Source organism: Orcinus orca, chromosome 1 (genome assembly GCF_937001465.1).
Source record: "Orcinus orca chromosome 1, mOrcOrc1.1, whole genome shotgun sequence".
NCBI lineage: Eukaryota > Metazoa > Chordata > Mammalia > Artiodactyla > Delphinidae > Orcinus > Orcinus orca.
This window is the reverse complement of record NC_064559.1, coordinates 3,504,251-3,523,872: the sequence shown is the minus strand read 5'-3', so window position 1 is coordinate 3,523,872 and position 19,622 is coordinate 3,504,251. Positions and strand designations below refer to the sequence as shown.

Sequence of the window (19,622 nt, the reverse complement as noted above, 5' to 3'; positions counted from 1 at the left end):
GCCCCATTTCGATGCCGGCTCCGCCTCCCACGGCCTCCCGCTTCCGGTCTGTGCCCGGACATCGCCGAGTGGATTCGGAACGCTGCAGCTGTAAGCGCTTGGTTCCCGGGGCAGCCTTCTGGAGGGGTGAGCGGAGCTGGCTCTGCTGGCCAACAGGGCACGGCGCCCGGGATGCGCATTGAGTTCCTCTCGCGGGCTGCTGGGAGTCGAGGATCTCTCCCGACTGCGGCCTCAGGTGTGAGCACTGAAGCTCTGAGAGGTCCGCAGCGTGTTTGTGTTGAGGTTTCTAAACTTAAGGGTCCCTGCTGGAATTGTCCCTAGTCCTTGTGTTGTGCTGCTAACCCTGGCTCTTGACAGGCAGCTGCACGTGGGCTCCAGGGACACAGAAAGTGCAGTTTGAGATATTTATTCCCTGGACCCTTCCTGTAGACTTTGGGAAGGGGAGGGAGCCCTTACTAAATAATTTAACTGATAAGTGACAGAGAGTCTTTCCTTAACCAGGCTGGCCAGGCTTCTCTGCCCTCTTCTCAAAGCCTCAACCTTGGCATGTAAAGACTTGAACAAACACTAACATGGTCTTTTAACATCAAATCCACATCCCTCGAGTGACCCCAGCTACATTTGAAGTGCCTGCCTGAGAAAGCTCAAGGCTGCCAAAAGAATTTAGCATTTGTGCTGGTCAACATCCGAAGGTAGGATCTCTACCCCGTTTTTCTAGGAGGGGAGGAGCCTGCCTGCCATAAATTCTGGTTAGCAATCCCGGGTGAGTCTCCAGTTCTCCTTCCCGATTCTTTTTTGTTTTTCACTCCCTGCCTCTACTGAGCCACCACTCACTTACACCCCCATTTCCTCTTGTAACTGCCCAGTAGCTTATGTACAAATCCAGGGTGAGTTCATTTCATGCTTGACACTTTTCCCTGTTGCAACATGTTATTTTTAAAAAATTTTTTTTTTTGCCGTACGCTGGCCTCTTACTGCTGTGGCTTCTCCCGTTGCGGAGCACAGGCTCCGGACGCGCAGGCTCAGTGGCCATGGCTCACGGGCCTAGCCGCTCCGCGGCATATGGGATCTTCCCGGACCGGGGCACGAACCTGTGTCCCCTGCATCGGCAGGCGGACTCTCAACCACTGCGCCACCAGGGAAGCCCTGCAATATATTATTGACTAAAATCTGTCCTGACTACTTTACCTAGTGTCCAGCTTTGTTTACCTTTGGCCTGGGGAAACTATAACCAGTCATGAAAATGGGCCTATGGTGCACAGACTTTAAAGACGTTTTTGACTTTTGTGGCGGAAGCTTCAAGTCCTCATAATGCTCTAGACCTGGTTACTGTCTTCTTAGAAATATTGTGGTAAAAAGAAATTGGGAAGAACCTTAGGTCAGACCACAGAGTATACTCCGGGCCCAGAGATGGGCACGAATGATAATTCAGACTCAATTTAAGGAATTAAAGGGGAAGAAGTGAGCGCATTTTAAAAAATGCTCCCTTGGGGGCTTCCCTGGTGGCACAGTGGTTGGGAGTCTGTCTTACCGATGCAGGGGACACGGGTTCGTGCCCCGGTCCGGGAGGATCCCGCATGCCGAGGAGCGGCTGGGCCCGTGCGCCATGGCCGCTGGGCCTGTGCGTCCGGAGCCTGTGCTCCGCGGCGGGAGAGGCCACGGCAGTGAGAGGCCCGCGTACCGCAAAAAAAAAAATGCTCCCTTTTTGACTGCCTACTCTGTATGTTTCTCTCAGGTTTCTTTTTAATGTCTTTTCATGATCAATCTAACATCTATCATGTCAACATATTACCTTATAAATTGTTGGAAAGGTGCCACTTGGGGAAGTGTGCTTAGTGGGAGCAAGGCTGCCTCCCTAGTTCTGGTCTGAAGAGCTGATGCTAGGAGAGGAGGTCAGAAAAATTATCTTCCCTTGTGATTCTAACAGCTGAATAGCGGTAGACCTCACTCTGGACCAGCTTGGAGCTCACTGTAGTGGAAGGTGGGGGACAGTTCCAAACTGTAGGTTGAAGAGGAACTTAAGTGTGAGTGGGATGTGTTTGTCAATAGTCAGTTTGGACTGACTGCCTACTGTAAGTACTGCTTCAATATGTCTGATCCAAGCAAGAGTATGCCACACATGAGGGTCTTAGGAAGGAGCCCAGATATCAAAAATGTGCCCACAGCATCATGAAACTAACCTAGGTTGCTGCCCTACAGACAACCCTTATCTTTATTACTAATTTGACTCCAAAGGTACCAGACTGGATTCTTGGCTGCAGTGTTTAAAAACTAAAAAAGAAAATACCAGTTAACAATGATTTCATAAACAGAATATTTTTACTCTTTGCAAAGATAAAACCATTTGAATCCATTCATGCAGTTACTTACTACACGCCTTTGGTGTGCCTGTCAGTACTAGGTGGTATGGGGAATGCAAAGAACTGGTTGCTGTCTTCAAGCAACGTAGGATCTAATTCTGTAAACAAAACATATATTCATCAAAAAATTAAATCATAACTCATGATGATGTGTTATTAAATTCTGAAATGAGTGGTACACACCACAAATTATCAGCTTAAGATTCAGTCTTACCAGCTCTATGAACTCTTCCCTGACATGTGCCCAAACATCCTGTGATGGCCTCTGCCCTGACCCTTCTCATACTATTTTATTTGACTTTGTCCCCCAGATTTACCAAATAATAATACAGGCCCAGTTACAGATGAATTTCAGATAAACAACAGATACATTTTTAGTATAAGTATGTCTAGTGCAATATTTGAGACATATTGTAAAAGAAAATTCCATGTTTATCTGAAATTCAAATGTACCTGGACAGCTGTATACGTATCACATCTTTATCCATTCACCCATCAGTAGACACTTAACGTTGTTTTCATATCCTGACTCTTGTAAATAATGCAGTAATGAACATAGGGGTGTATATAATTTTCAAAGTAATGTTTTCAGGTTCTTTGAATAAATACCCAGAAGTGGAATTGCTGGGTCATATGGTAGTTCCAACTTTAAGTTTTTGAGGAATCTCCATACTGTTTTCCATAGTAGCCGCACCAATAGTGTACAAGGGTTCCTTTTTCTCCATATCCTCTCCAACATTTATTTCTTATCTCTTTGCTAATAGCCATTCTAACGGATGTGAGGTGATATATCATTGGTTTTGATTTGCATTTCCATAATAATTAGTGTGGTTGGACATCTTTTCATATGCTTGTTGGCCATTTTATGTCTTCTTTGGGAAAATGTCTATTCAGATCCTCTGCCCATTTTTGTATTGGGTTGTTTGGGTTTGTTTTTTGGTTTTTTTGATGTTGAGTTGCATGAGCTTTGTTTTGTTCTGCGGTACACGGGCCTCTCACTGTTGTGGCCTCTCCCGTTGTGGAGCACAGGCTCCGGACGCGCAGGCTCAGCGGCCATGGCTCACGGGCCCAGCCGCTCCGCGGCATGTGGGATCTTCCCGGACCGGGGCATGAACCCGTGTCTCCTGCATCAGCAGGTGGACTCTCAACCACTGTGCCACCAGGGAAGCCCTGCATGAGTTTTTTATATATTTTGGATGTTAACCCCTTAACAGCTACACGATTTGCAGATTTCTTCCTATACTGTAGGTTACCTTTTCGTTTTGATGCTGGTTTCTTTCATTGTGCAGAAGCTTTTTAGTTTGATGTAGAACCATTTGTTTATTTTTGCTTTTGTGTCACTTGCCTTTGAAGTCAGATCTAAAAAAAACCCACGAAGATAGATGTCAGTGAGGTTACTGCCTATGTTTTCTTCTGGAAATTTTATGGTTTCAGGTCTTACATTCTAATCTTTAATCCATTTTGAGTTAATTTATGTATATGGTATAAGGTAGTGGTCTAGTTTCATTCTTTGCACGTGGCTGTCCAGTTTTCCCAGCACCATTTATTGACGAGACTATCCTTTCTCCTTTGTATGTTCTTTGTACCTTTGTTGTAAATTAATTGTCCATATATGTATGGGTTTATTTCTGAGCTCTCAGTTTTTCTTGTTTTTTTTGTTTGCGGTACGCGGGCCTCTCACTGTTGTGGCCTCTCCCATTGCGGAGCACAGGCTCCAGACGCGCAGGCTCAGTGGCCATGGCTCACGGGTCCAGCCGCTCTGCGGCATGTAGTATCTTCCTGGAGTGGGGCACGAACCCATGTCCCCTGCATCGGCAGGCAGACTCTCAGCCACTGCACCACCAGGGAAGCCCTGAGCTCTCAGTTTTGTTCCATCAAGCTGTGTGTTTGTTTTTGTGCCAGTACCAATCTGTTTTGATATCTATAGCTTTGTAGTATAGTTTGAAATCAGGACGTGTGATACCTCTAGCTTTGTTCTTCTATCTCAAGATTATTTTGCCTGATGGGGATCTATTGTGGTTCCATACAAATTTTAGAATTATTTGCTCTAGTTCTGTGAAATACGCCATTGGAATTTTGGTAGTTTGCATTGAGTCTATGCTGCTTTGGGACAGGGACATTTTAACAATATTTTTTCTTCCATGAACATGGAATATCTTTCCATTTTTTTGTGTTTTCTTTAATTTCTTTCATTAGTGCCTTATGGTTTCCAGTGTGTAGGTCTTTCACTTCCCTGGTTAAATTTATTCCTAGGTATTTTATTGTTTTTGATGTAATTGTAAATGGGATTATTATTTTTTGTTTCTCTTTTTGATAGTTTGTTATCAGTGTATAGAAATGTTACAGATCTGTATGTTGATTTTATAAACTGAAACTTAACTGAATTTATTTATTCTAACAGTTTTTTGGTGGAATATTTAGGATTTTCTATATGTAGTATCATGTCATCTGCAAAAAGGACAGTTTTGCTTCTTCATTTATGATTTGGATGCCTTTTCTTTTTCTTGTCTAATTGTGATGAGGACTTCTAATACTATGTTGAATAAAAGTGGCAAGAGTGGGCATCCTTGTCTTGTTCTTCATCTTAGAGGAAAAGTTTTCAGCTTGTTACAGCTGAGTGTGATGTTAGCTGTGGGTTTGTCACTTATGGCCTTTATTATGTTGAGGTACATTCCCTCTATACCCCCTTTGTTGAGAGTTTTTATCGTAAGTGGATGTTGAGTTTTATCAAATTTTTTTGCATCTATTGAAATGATCATATGGTTTTCATCCTTAATTTTGTTAATGTGGTAATCATTGATAGATATGTACTTATTGCCATTTCATTGTTTTCTCGTTGTTTTTGTAGTTTCTCCCTGTTCCTTTCTACTCTTTCTGTCTTTTCTTGTTTTTTGATGGTTTTCTTTGGTATTATGTTTAGATATGTTTAGTTTCTTTCTCATTTTCTTTTGTATAATTACTGTAAGTCTTTTTGGTTACTGTGAGTTTCACCTATAACATCTTATGTAAGTAGTAGCCTGTTTTAAGTTGGTAGCAACTTAAATTTGAAGATATTCCAAAGCTTTATCTTTTGCCACCCTCCCCTGCATGTTTTGTGTTTTCAGTGACACATTTTACATCTTTTTATTTTATGCATTCCTGAACTATTTATTGTAATTTAGTTACTTTTCCTACTCTTGTCTTTTAACATTCATACTTGCTTTACAAGTGATTGATCCACTATTTTTATTAATATTTGCCTTTTCCAGTGAGATTTTTACTTCTGCATGTTTTCTTATTATTATTTAGTGCCATTTCTTTTCAGCTTAAGGAAGTTCCTTTATCATTTCTTGTAGGGCCAGTTTAGTGAGGATGAACTCCTTTAGCTTTCACTTATCTGGGAAACTCCTGATCTCTCTTTCAATTCTGAGTGATAACTTGCTGGGTAGGGAATTCTTGGTTGGAAGTTATTTCTCCTTCAGCAGTTTGACTTTGTCATGCTTCTCCCTTCCAGCCTGTAAAGCTTCTACTGAAAATCTGCTGATAGCCCTATGGGGTTTCCCTTTTATGCAACAAGTTGTTTTTCTCTTACTGCTTTTAGGATTCTTTGTCTTTAACTTTTACCATTTTAATTATAATGTGTCTTGGTGTTATCTTTTTGGGTTTATATTTCCTGTACCTGGATGTCTGTTTTCTTCCCCAAATTAGGGAAGTTTTCCGTTACTATTTCTACAATTAATTAATTTTTCTGGCCCTTTCTCTTTCTTTTCTTCTAGAACCCTATAATGTGTTGTTCTGCTTGATGTTATCCCAAAGGTCCCTTAAAATGTCCTCATTTTTAAAAAGTTCTTTTTACATTTTGCTGTTCTGTCTGGGTGAGTTCCATTGCTTTGTCGTTCAGTTCTCTGATTCATTCTTCTACTTCATCCAGTCTGCTGTTGAACCCCTCTAGTGTATTTTTCAGTTCATTTATAATTTCTGTTTGGTTCTTTCTTATATTTTCTGTCTCTTTGTTGAAGTTCTCATTGTGTTCATTCATTCTTCTCCTGAGTTCAGTAAGCATCTTTATGACCATTAGTTTTAACTCTTTATTAAGTAGATTGTTTATCTCCACTTCTTTTAGCTCTTTTTCTGAGATTTTGTCTTGTTCTTTCTATTGGAACATATTCCTCTGTCTCATTTTGTCTAATTTGCTGTGTTTGTTTCTATGCATTAGGTCAACTATCTATCTCTTCCAGTCTTCAAGTAGTGGATTTATTTAGGAGATGTCCTGTGGGGCTCAGAAGTGCAATCTCACTTGGCTACCAGAGCCAGGCGCTCAAGGGTTGTCCTCTGTGTAAGCTGTGTGAACCCTCCTCTTGTGGCACAGCCATAGCTGCTGCTGTGTGCACTGGTGGGTGGGGCGGCCCCTGGCCAGGATGCAGGGTGCCTGGCTGGGCAGCTCTGGTTTTTTAAATATTCTATCTTGCTGAAAGATCATGTACGCTGATATTTAATTTGGAAAATATTGCCTCCATTGTTATGAAGCAGTGTATTCTAAGATGTGGAACAGGGAGGTGATTTAGGGCCCTAGAACTCAGTGATGTGATCACTTGCAGCCTCTCTGGGATGCCCTCCTAACTTTACCTTGTTTCAGGCAAGGTTGCTACAGCCACAGCTGAGCAGCATCTCCCCAACTCCCATGCTTATGCACACATGTCAGCACTTTACAAGAAGAGATGTGGGAATGGAGGTTCTTTTCAGTCAGCAAGGGAAGGCTTTTTTTCAGAGCCCAACTTCCCTCTAAGTCAGGGAGACACAGAACTGGGAATGACCTCACGTGCTGGGCAGGTCAGCATCCTTTTCTCCTAGAGTTGTGAGGACTGTGTTTTCATTTTTTTCTTTGTTGAACTCAATATGAATATTTGAAATGGGGTTCTTAAAGTATAAGAGATAGTTATGGAAAAGTGAGCAGAGGTGGTGATGGTTATATAGACATAGAACAGAATGCTTTTTTTGTCTGAGTGATTATTAACAGCTCTAGTTTTCTGACTGAGGAACTTATTTTTTAGCTCAATTAGATTAATTTATTTACACTTAATTGTTTTTACATTTTTAGATTATTTTAACTGAATGGCTTTTTCATTGTATTTTTACAGTTACTTTTATTGTGTCAAGTGATTCTTATAATGTTAATATGAGATTTGCTTTTTAAATAAATTTACATTAAATATGAGTCAATGTAAAGAAAACCTACTGAGTAAATAATAGGACAGGTGTTTCTTATTTATGGCAAATATGGGAGTTTCCAAAACAGTCATTTCTCTCTTCTTCAAAATTACCCTTTGGCTATTGTCCCATTTCTCAGCTCCCATTGTAAAATTTCTTGAAAGAATTGTGTGTACTTGCTATATCATATTCTTCCATTCATTACTGTATATTTTTCTTTTTTTAATTTTTTGTATAACATAGGTACAGAAAGGTTCACAAATGCTAAGCAAATTACCACAAAATGAACATACATATTACCTCCACTCAACCCTCCCAAAAGACCCTTTGTATCCCCTTTCCAATAACAAATATCTCTGTTCTCCTCAAAGGCAACTGTAATCTTTCTTCTAACTGTATGAACTAATTTTGCCTTTTTTGTAAAGTTTATGTAAGTGAAATCATGCAGTTTTTCTTCTTTAGCTTTGGCCTTTTTTTGCCTAATACTGTGTTTGAGATTCATCCATATTACTGAAAGAACCTATAGTCTTTTTTCTTTTCTGTTTCTATGTGCAATTACATTATATAAATGTAATTTATCCATTCTACTACTAATAGATATCTGAGTTGTCTCCAGGTTTGGGATATTATTAGTAATGCTTCTATGGACATTCTTGTGTCTTCAATTCCTGCTGTTCCTGCTGCTGCTTATTCTACTTAGCCACACTAGTTTCCTTGTCATTTCTTGAACATTCCAGATACACACCCACCTGTAGGCCTTTGCATGTGCTGTTCCTTCTTCCTAGAATGTTCTTCCACTAGATATCCACATGACCTGCTCCACTTCTCTCAGGCCTTTGCTGAAAAGGTTCCCTCTCAGTGAGGCATTCGCTAACCATTAAATTGTAATTCCTCTGCCTACCCTGGGTCACCCAATTTTCCTTTCTCTGACTATTTTTTTCTCCATGTTACCTTCCATAATTTGGAATATTATATATTTTAGTAATCTATTTGTTCACTGACCCTCTCCCTTCCCACTATAATGAGAGCTCTACAAGGGCAGAGAGTTTTGTCTGTGTAAGCAGCTCTTTGCAGGAAATCGCCCTCAGCAGGAGACCTCTTTTTTCTTGCCACTTTAGCAAAGCTATATTGTAACTAATCTTAAGCCAGGCACCCCCATGCTCTACTCATGTCCAGCCTAAGCACACCTTTCAGATCTTTTGATCACACAATATGTTGCTTAACCTGTTGGTTTTTTCCATAGATCAAGGAAGTAAAAATGAAGAATAAATAACTAACAGGTGACCAGATCACTCCCCTACCTTCCCCTTCAGTAATCTTGCGAACAAACTGTGTGAATGAGGTAGCATTTATAGAAAGATCACGAGTCAACAAGCTTCCACACAGTAGGAGATGGCTACAAGTATGACTCCCTATGTCTGTCTATTAACTGAGATTACTTTCCCTTTTCCCTTTAAAAACTTTCATGGCCAAGCAGAATCTTCAGAGTTGGTTTTGGGGGTCTGCCTCCTCCCCATATTGCCAGCTTTTCTGATTAAAAGCAACTTTCCATTCTACTAACACTTGCCTCTTGGACATTGATTTTCGAGCAGCAAGCAGCCAAACCTGAGTTCGGTAGCATCTGTATTCTATAACACTACCTGGCACAGAGTAGATTCTCAGTAAATTTTGGTTGAATGAATGAATATTGAAATTACCTACTAGGGACTTCCCTGGTGGCACAGTGGTTAGGACTCCCCACTCCCAGTGCAAACTCCCAGGTTTGATCGCTGGTTAGGGAACTAGATCCAACATGCATGCCACAACTAAGAGTTCACATGCCACAACTAAGGAGCCCATGTGCTGCAACTAAGGAGCCCACAAGCCACAACTAGTGAGCCCGCCTGGCACAACCAAATAAATAAATAAATATTTTTTAAAAAGAAATTATCTACTAGCCTGTATCTGAAAGTAGACACTGATATTTTTAGAACTTTGGGTAATAAAGATATTTGCAAAGTTACTTGACTGTCAAAGAATGAAAAGGTTATCAACATGAGTATTATTTGAATAATCTAGGACATCAGATGCAAAAGGAATAGATGTAGGTTTTTATTCCCTACTGTGAAGGAAAAACGATTTTTAAACAGCCTTTTTTTTTCCTTTGCAAAAACCTATGTAGTGCATTTACACAAAATGACACCTCTAAAAAATAATATAGTTGGTCCCAAAATACACATTTTAGAGAAACTGGCATAGGTATTTGGCAGAGCTCTCTTTTAAGGGATTGAAATATTAAAATAAATAGGAAATCTCTATCTTAATCTGTATAAATTACAAGTTTTACTATAAGAGTCCTGAATTATAACAATTAGCAAACACTTAGTATGTTTCAGGTTTGTTGTATATTTTACCTGCTTGACGTGTTTAACACTCATAACAATACTATGAGGTTGGTAAATTTATTATCCCCATTTTACAGATGAGACAAGTGAACTACAAAGTGATCTGAACTCAAGGTAGTTTAGCCATAGACTATGTGCTTTTAATCATTACCTTTCAATGGCTACTATATATACTTATCCATAGAGAAATAGAGAGATATCAGTTTAACGTTTTCAAAGTTATCAATTTACTGATCCCCTTCAGAATTATTTTAGTTTCATTTTTGAGATGATTTGCGAAGAAGAAAGGAAAGGAACTTTTATTTAGAATGTACTGTGTTTTGGGAATTCCCTGGTGGCACAGTGGTTAAGAATCTGCCTCCCAATGCAGGGGACATAGGTTCGAGCCCTGGTCCAGGAAGATCTCATATGCTGCGGAGTAACTAAGCCCGTGCAGCAAAACTACGGAACCCGTGAGCCACAACTACTGAAGCCCACATGTCTAGAGCCCATGCTCCGCAACATGAGAAGCCACTGCAATGAGAAGCCCTTGCACCGCAACAATGAGTAGCCCCTGCTCACCACAACTAGAGAAAGCCTGTGCGCAGCAACAAAGACCCAATGCAGCCATAAATAAATAAATTAAATAATTTTTTAAAAAGTTCTGTGTTTTGCATGTTGTACCTTATTTAATACTCAGAATAGCTCTGAAAGGTCACTATTATTGTCCCATTTACAAAAGAGAAAACTGAAGCACAGAGAAGTAAATAAGCTTATCATAAATACTATATGATGTGAATCAAATGTGATTCAAATCTAGGTCTGCCTTACTCCAAAAGTGTATATTCTTCACAATGACACATAGCTACATGAACTGGCATTACCCAGTGAAGAGTGGAAATGAAGGAGAGGAGGTGCAGTAAACAGTTTCAGCTGGGAGCAGGCTATAATGGGGCTGTGGAATCAGGAAGACTGTAGACACAATTCCAACTGGAAATTTCTGGATCCACAGATCTTTTTTTCTGACCTTGGCCCTCAGAGCTATTATACATTCCCAGGTGAGTGCTAAGTAAATGTGTGGGACCCAGCCAGGCTAACTCTTCCTTCTTATATGAGATCTTTAATAAATCATACATCTTGGGACCCAGTGGCTCAGACTGAGGAAGCTCCTCTTCCTGCTATTGGAGCAGCAATGAAATCTCTTAATGATTCTCAGTGTTACCATAACTTTTTCATGGCCCAGGATTATTCACTTGTCTCAACACTTCAACTTTTTGGTTTGGGGAAAAAAAATACAAAAAGCAAAAACGTCAAGAGAAAACCATCCACTTTCCTGGTGAGCTTGGGATCAGTCATACTATAGGCATGAAATGGTTATTGCTTTTTTGACTTTAGTGGGAAGGTGTGACTTGTAACAGGATATCAAAATAATAGTTCCAAGGTAAGCTGATGGAGGATATTTATTCACCCGATAGCTAGAAGGGATCCTTCTATTGAAAAATTCAGTAAAATGTAAACTGGAGCAGTGAAACAGACATCAATACATCAATGAAATGAGAAAAACAGTAACATATTGCTTAATGAGGTGACATTCAAGATGGAAAGGCTCAGCTTGAACAAAGGAGTCACACTGATTATAAGGCAAAGAGTGGTCCTTGTGTGGTGAGAGTCAAATTTTACATGAAGCAGCTGCTCTCAGAATGAAAGAGTAATGAATTTTTGTCTACTTATTGAGCACTTAGCCAGCTGTTCTATTTTCAGAACCAAAAGAGAAATAAATGCTTTAATTTCAGCATTTAAAATCTAGAAAACGTTTTTACCAGACATCTGTGGCCAATTTTTCCATTGTCCTTTTATGTGTGTGTGTGTGTGTGTGTGTGTGTGTGTGTGTGTGTATGTATGTATCTATATGTGTGTAGATATCTTCTGTTATTCCTTATATACTACCTTACTTGGTAAAGAGTTTAAACTCTGGACATATATTACTTGGATTAAAATCTAGACTACACAGTATTAGCTGTTCGTTAGCTGACTTTGGAAAAATTTCTTAGTTTCTTTATTTTTCAGTTTTCAACACTGAAAACTGGGACAAATAATACATCTAACCAAACTGCTTCGTAGAATCGTGAAGATTAAATGAGGTAATGTAAAGCAAATACAATGTCTTAATATTGGTTAAGTGAAAAAAAGCCCACAATACTTAATTGTATGGAGTGATCTATAGTTTGCCAAGAGGTTTCACACGTTTCTCATTTGGTCTTTTTTTTTTTTTGTCTGCACCGTGCAGCTTTTTGGATCTTAGTTCCCTGACCAGGGATTGAATCCTTGCTCCCTGCAGTGGAAGCATGGAGTCCTAACCACTGGACAGCCAGGGAGTTTCCTTCATTAGGTCTTCAGTTACCTGGTGTGGGACTTCCCTGGTGGTCCAGAGGTTAAGACTCTGCGCTTCCACTGCAGGGGGCACAGGTTCAATCCCTGGTCAGGGAACTAAGATCCCATGTGCCACGTGGCACAACCAAAATAAAAATAAGTGAATAAATAATTATTCAGAAATAACTGAATTGGTTAAATAAAAATTGTGCCTATGCATATTATTACCCATTTCTGGAAACTTACTGGGACTTAGAATATTTGGTTACCTAAGGGAAGGAAATTGAAATTTACTGAGCAGAAGTCTTTTGGTTGTAAATGACAGAAACTCAACTCACATTAGCTCTTATAATGAAGTTATCCCCTCTGTTATGGGTTGAATTTGGTCTCCCCCCAACCCCCAAAAAAAATGATATGTTGAAGCTCTAACTCCCAGTACTTCAGAATGTGACCTTATTTGGAGATAAGATTATTATAGACGTAATTACTTTAAAATGAGACCATTAGGGTATGACCTAATCTAATGTGACTGTTGTCCTTATGAAAAGGGGAATTTGGACACATGAACAGAGGGAAAACAATGTGAAGAGACACAGGGAGGAAATGGCCATCTACAAGGCAAGCAGAGAGATCTGGAACAGGTTCTTCTCTCCTAGTCCTCAGAAGGAGCCAATGTGCTGACACCTTGATTTTGGATTTCTATCCTCCAGAACTGTGAAACAATAATTATTTTATTGTTTAAGCCACTTGATTTATGGTACTTTGTTACAGCAGCCTTACCAAAATAAGCATCTTCTTGTACCTCAGTAGTTCAGGAGTAGCTTAAGGATTTAGATATGGGTGGATCTAAGGAATATAATGATATCATTAAGATTTTATATAATTCTTCATCTCTTTTTCCTCTGTGCTGCTTTTACTATATTTCATCAATTCTAAAGTGCACATTTTTCCTCTCATTTTCACATCTCTGAAGTCAGCATGCAACTTACATTTTCTTTTTACATTTCTTCATTCTTAGTGGAACATAAAAAAATGGTCTGTTATAATTAATAGCATTTTAGGAAATCTTAAGAGTGTTTATGGTCAGGCTCTGCATGTGGGCAGTCTTGGCAGCTCAGAGCTTGATATCTAAGTCACTTAGCAACCCCCATGGAACAAGGGAGCCTTTTCCCAATTGTCTCAGCAAATGACCCAGAACAAATGTTCATTGGCTCTAATTGATCTGGCTTTGGTTAAACTCAAGCTTAAAAATCAGAGTTGGGGAGGAAGGGGCAGGTAGACTCAGCACCATCGAAATCTCATGACCCAAGAGTAGTAAAGTTGTGACTTCCCAAAGGTGTTTGTTCACAACCTCGGGAGTTCCCCAGGTGAAATTCAAAACTGACCCCTGTACATGGAGGGCAAGAAAACACCAAAGAGGCAGACCACTCCAGATTGGTAGGAGGCAGGTTTAATAAACAAGAGGATTTACATAGCAGGCTTGTCTTGGGTGGCCTCCACTTCTGCCTGCCAGAATATTAGTCTACTGAGAGGCCTTAACTGGGTTCAGTAACGTATGCAGTACAGATGGTCTCAGCAGCATATGACTGTCTCCAGGCTGTGTCCTTGAAACAGCAGTTAGTATGACAGTAGTAGGCTGAACATAGATTCCGGGACGGGTGGGGGTAAGGAGACTTAGATTGCCAGGGTCCAGCTCTCAGGTCAACCAGCAGTCACATTCTCTTGATGACCTCCATCCAATAAAAAATAAGTGTTGTTACCAAGAGGGGGGTTGAATGCTCTAGAAGGCCTGCGTTACCACAGAGTACCTGCCTGTGCCAAGCACTGTCGCATTACATGTCCTTAATCACTCTACCCATTTCACTAATCAGGAAACTGAGGCCCAGAGAATGATAGAGCTACTGGCAGTGCTGAATGTTACCAAATAGTTATAAAGTGCTTACAGTGTATAGGACATTCTCCTAAGGGCTACAAATACAGGGATGAATACTGTCCTTGAGCCTAAGATACTTAAGAGACCAGCTTGCCCTGAAATAAAAGTGAACCACAACAGAAATAGAGACATTGTACTATGAAATAATTAAATCTGCCTTGGCAGAAAGGAGGGATCCAATATGGGATAGAAGCTGAGAAAGATTCTTTTCACACTCTTAAAAAACCTTTCTTGCACTTGTGACAAATTACATCAGAGCACCAGGAAGCAAAGATATTAAATATTGCAAAGAACCTGGTACATGGAAAGTGTGAAATATTTATGGAATGAGTGATTGAAAGAGTGATGTGGGTATCACTTGAAAAAGCTAAATGTCATTAGGACGTGGTGTTGTTTCACAGGCTCTGAGTCTTTAGCTCCATGTGCATTTTCAGAGTCAGTCATTGTATCCAGGAGTTCCGTCTTGCTCATTTCCACCTGATTTCAAGGGGCCTTATAGCTCTGAAGTTTGCACTGTCTTTTCCGCTGAATTTTGAATAACTTCCGTCTGTTCTTTTTAGCTCTTTCATTATGAATCATCTCCTCATATTAATAGAAACTTGTTTTCCAAAATCTGTTGCATTTAGTTTTCAAAAAAATTTTACCAGGTCATAATTATAGTTCACTACTGCTCTGCTTGGTTAGTTTTCAGAAATAACATATGTAATGACTTTAGAAAACTATAGACTTTTGTAAAAGTTTGGGTCTCAGTTTGTAATAAGATGATATCTATTTTCATTTCTAGTCTCCTGATTTGTGATGATCACATTTTACAATGGCAAAGTAGCTAGCTTGTTTCCACATCACTGCCCTCCGAGCATCCTTGCTCTTCCCTCCCCTACTTTCTGGAATCACTCTTTTCCATCTCTGAGGTGCTCACTACCCAGTTGTACTTTCTTGATATTCAGTGTCATTGATAGGACCCTTGCCCATTACCACGGCTGATAGTCTCAATTACCTTTCCAAAATTAAAATTTGAGTTCATTGACTCTCAGAGTTATTTAGGAGTTAGATTCCTTTTCTATACAAAGCACCTCCAGCTGGTCTCTAGGCTGACCTATTTCTGCTCACTGGAGACAAGATCATCAGCTACTGAGGCTCGTCTCAAGAAGTGTCTCAGTCATGGTGAACCTACCATATCCCATTGTGAGTCTGTCTCCATTAGGCATGGACTTAGGTTTTCTGTATCAAAATTCCTGGAAGGCAGTGTAAAATTTGTAAATATTTTTGGCAAAAGCATACCTGGGTTTGTATAAGCCAGATATAATTACCCTAATCTCAAGCCATTTTATCTTTATAAACCTATCTTCAGTAGCTCTTCAAATGATATAATTACTTTTCTGACATTTTGGATTTACAGGTTTATCTGTAACTGATACTAGTGCAACGCTGCTATATAGCTTCCTAGAAATTATCAGAACCACCTAGAGATCCCTTTTGGGTGGAAACTAGTGCTATAAAGCACCTTATGTTTGAAAAGGGCACTCGCTCTATTCATCAAAAATTCTCAGATTGAGTGACATTTTGATGTTGAATGTGCATGGAACACAGATCATCTATTGCTTCTGTCTTACTCTGCACATCAGAGCTCCTCTAAGGATCTGAATGTAGCAGTCAGAATCCTGGTGGACCACAAGCCCACCTTTTCTTTCACTGTTTCTTTGTAAAGATCTGGATCCTTAAGATCAGCAAGCATAAGATTGCTCCTGGCAATTTCTCTGTCATTCTTAGGTGGCATTTCTTAGACCAGATGGCATGTCCTTCCTCAGATTACCTGTTCATCACAAGTCAAGATGCCCTCATGCCTCCTAAATCAATGCATATTTTCTCACTATATTGGAAATATATATTTTTGTAGTAACCTTAGGAAAATACAGAAATGTGTAGCAAAGAAAAATCCTCAGTAATACTGTATTACTACTATTTAGAGATAACTGCTGTTAACATTTGATGTATTTTCTGGCACTGTATATAAGTGTATTCTATAATTTTATGTTTCTCAGATATCATTATTTCATGAGCATGTTCCTGTACAGTAAAAATTCTTTGAACATATCATATTATATATTCCTTCATTATGAATGTATCAATGATTTACCTCTTTACCTATTGCTGGATGCTTAGATGTTATCTTTTATTGTAAATAGTGGACATATTTATAACTTTATTCTCTTATCCAGTGATCTACTTAAGATAAATTCCTTGAAGAGGAATTACAGAATTAAAGGGTTTGATTATCTTTATCTTTAATGTTCTTCATATATACTACTAGGTTGCCCTTCAGGAAAGCATTAGCAATTTAAACTACCAGCTCTTTATGAATACCTCTTTCAATATTCCCCCAATAACGTAGAATATTTTCATTAAATTTTTTTGACTATTTGACAGATGAAAGATGTTATCACACTTTTCTTTTACATTTTATTTCTTTGGGTACTAAGAAGTTGAACATTGTTTCTCATATGTTTTTTCCTTATTTGCGTTTATTTTGTATGTTCACTCTTTATGTCCTTTGCCTATTTTTTCTATAAGGTTGTTAAAGTTTTCTTTTTTGATATTGGACCTCAGCTGAAAAGAGTTGAGCTAATGATACTTCTCTTTTCATGTACATTACCAGGCTCACTCCCTTTTATCTTGACTGACTGATTCCCATTTTACTCCCCCTCCCTCCTACTAGGAAACACATAGGCAAGTTTCCTAGTATATTCAATATCCTTTCATTTGTGTAAATTATTATAAAATGTGTACTATTGTAAGCATGTATTTTCATAAATCAAATGGTATTACATATTACATTTAATTCTGTTGCTTAGTTTTACTTAGTACAATTTTAAAAATCCATCTGTATTGCTCTGTGTATATCTTGTACTTTATTTCTTATTGCTGAAAACTATTCCATGGTGGGTGCCTTCACCATATTTTCCCCAGGTACTTCTCCAATGAGGGTCACTCTGATGTCTCCCAGATTTCATCTCCACTGTGCCACTGTAAACAATGGCCACAATAAACATACCTCTGCATACTATACTGCTTTCAAGCTTGTGAGAATTTGGGGGGAATATATAGAGAGATATAGACACACACACACATACACAAACATACACAACACACACACACAGGAGTAGAATTGCTAGGTCATAGCAAATTTGACTAACCTGCCAATTGCCTTTCAGATGGTATTTCCAGTATGAATTCCCACCAGCAGTGCATGAGAGTTCTGAATTCCCTACATTCTTTCTACACTTACGGTCCACTCTAACAAGTAAGAGTGATAAATTATTGTTTTAATTTGCATTTCTCTGACTGCTAATGAATTTGAACATTGCTTTTTAGGTTTTCTCTTGTGTATATTGATAGCCTTCACCCATTTTTCTATGTGTTTCCTGTCTTTTTCTGATACATTTCCAAATCTCTTGTACATTTTGCTCTATTTGTAGGCCATGTTTGAAGTTTTCTCCAGTTTATTTTACTTTTGTTTATGATATTTTATACATTTCTAAGTTTTAAATTTATTAGGTAGTTAATGCTAATATTTTTATATGATTTCATCAGTGCATTTATTTATGATATTTGGCAAAGTAGTTTTTTCTCTTTGTTTTCTTCTGTACTTTCAATCTATCTACTTTGTTGCTTTCCTAAAATCGTTCTCTGTAGAATGTCAGACAATTATTCTAAAAGTGTGTTGTCACTTTTGATCCACTAGAGGCCAACACTTACCTGAAAGAAATTGATGTCCCTTCCTAAAATTCATATTCTTTCCTCTGAAAGGAAGCAAACTGGCAGAAAATAAGTAATTTCATTTAAATTAAATGACTGGAAATTATATAGAAGAGTCTGGACAAAATGAAAGGACGATTTTTAAAGACAACAAATTATAATAAAAGGATTCAGGGCTTCCCTGGTGGAGCAGTGGTTAAGAATCCTCCTGCCAATGCAAGTGACACGGGTTTGAGCCCTGGTCCAGGAAGATCCCACATGCCATGGAGCAACTAAGCCCGTGTACCACAACGACTGAGCCTGCACTCTAGAGCCCGTGAGCCACAACTACTGAAGCCCACATGCCTAAATCCCATGCTCTGCAATGAGAGAAGCCACCGCAATGAGAAGTCCGTGCACCACAAAGAAGAGTAGTCCCCACTTGCCGCAACTAGAGAAAGCTGGCGCACAACAACGAAGACCCAACACAGCCAAAAATAGAATAATTTAAAAATAAATAAATTAAAAAAAAAAGGATTCAAAGTTGTTTTTTACTGAAAAAATGAAAGCAAAAAATACAAATAAAGTAGTTTAATTTTTTTTAATTGACAGAAGAAAGTTTTGGTTTTAAAATAAAAATGGTCTAGCTTCTACTCAAAATCTACATTAACCATTAGTAAGTAAGAGGTGGGGTAAAAGCAACTTCAATGACTTTTTCTCCCTTTCCTCTGAAAGGCCAGGAGATGGGGCTAACCTGCCTCCCATATTGTGTAGGCTCCTACACAGATGACTGAGTAGAAAACAGTTCACACACACACACACACACACACACACACACACACACACACCAGTTTTAATTAAAATGAGATGATCTGTAAGAAAGGACCATGCTGAAGGACCATGCTGGCCCTGAAGCAGTCATTGAAATGTACCTCCTCTCTGAGTCCCATTAGCGTTCTTAAAATTATGTTTATCACACAAAAGCAGACAAATCCACAAAGGGTATGAAGGAAGAAGAGAAAACTAAGGAGGGAAGGAAGGGAAGGAAGGAAGGAAAACGTGGTGAGGGAGGGTCAACTAGCAAGACTGCATTTCTAACCCATGAAAACACAAAAGGACAGCTAAAAACTGTTCTTTACATATAGATAACTGCTTGCGTTTGGACCTGGAACCAACAATCAAGATCAAATGATAATTTAACTGAGCAGGACCCTATGGGGTCTTCCTGGGACAGACCCCTCTCCCATATCCTCTGCTTTAGCTCCTCTCTGAAGTACCTAGATAACAGTATCTGATACACATTTCCTGACGTGTTTTATAGATGCTGAAACCTCCACCAAATAGAAGAGTTTAGCTACTTGATCACCATGAGCACATAGACCCCAGGCCTACTAGAGCCTAAGGCTTGATAATGTTAACCCCTGTGACACTACCCTGTTACCTCACCATCAACCAATCAGAGAATGTGCAAGAGCTGATCCCATACCCTGGGACTCCCGTCCCTCACCTTGCCTTTAAAAATGCTTTGCTGAAACCCATCATAGAGTTTGGACTTTTTGAGCACCAGCTCTCCTGGACTCCTTGTATGGCACCTTATAATAAATGCGGCACTTTCCTTCACCACAACCCAATGTCACTAGATTGGCTTTACTGTGCATGGGCAAGCTGACCCAA

At 39.3% G+C, this 19,622-nt stretch overlaps 1 long non-coding RNA gene across 9 annotated transcripts; it reads left to right on the top strand.

Moving 5' to 3' along the window:
- The first annotated feature begins 30 nt into the window (after nucleotides 1-30).
- On the top strand, nucleotides 31-19,263 carry LOC117198033 (uncharacterized). 9 transcript variants are annotated; one of them, XR_007478876.1, is made up of 4 exons: nucleotides 31-90; nucleotides 502-692; nucleotides 10,302-17,514; nucleotides 17,956-19,263. It is a non-coding gene; the product is annotated as an uncharacterized LOC117198033 (long non-coding RNA). The 9 variants fall into 9 exon arrangements; XR_007478877.1 differs by having other exon boundaries at nucleotides 56-126; XR_007478878.1 differs by having other exon boundaries at nucleotides 78-235; nucleotides 502-763.
- Nucleotides 19,264-19,622: the final 359 nt, after the last annotated feature.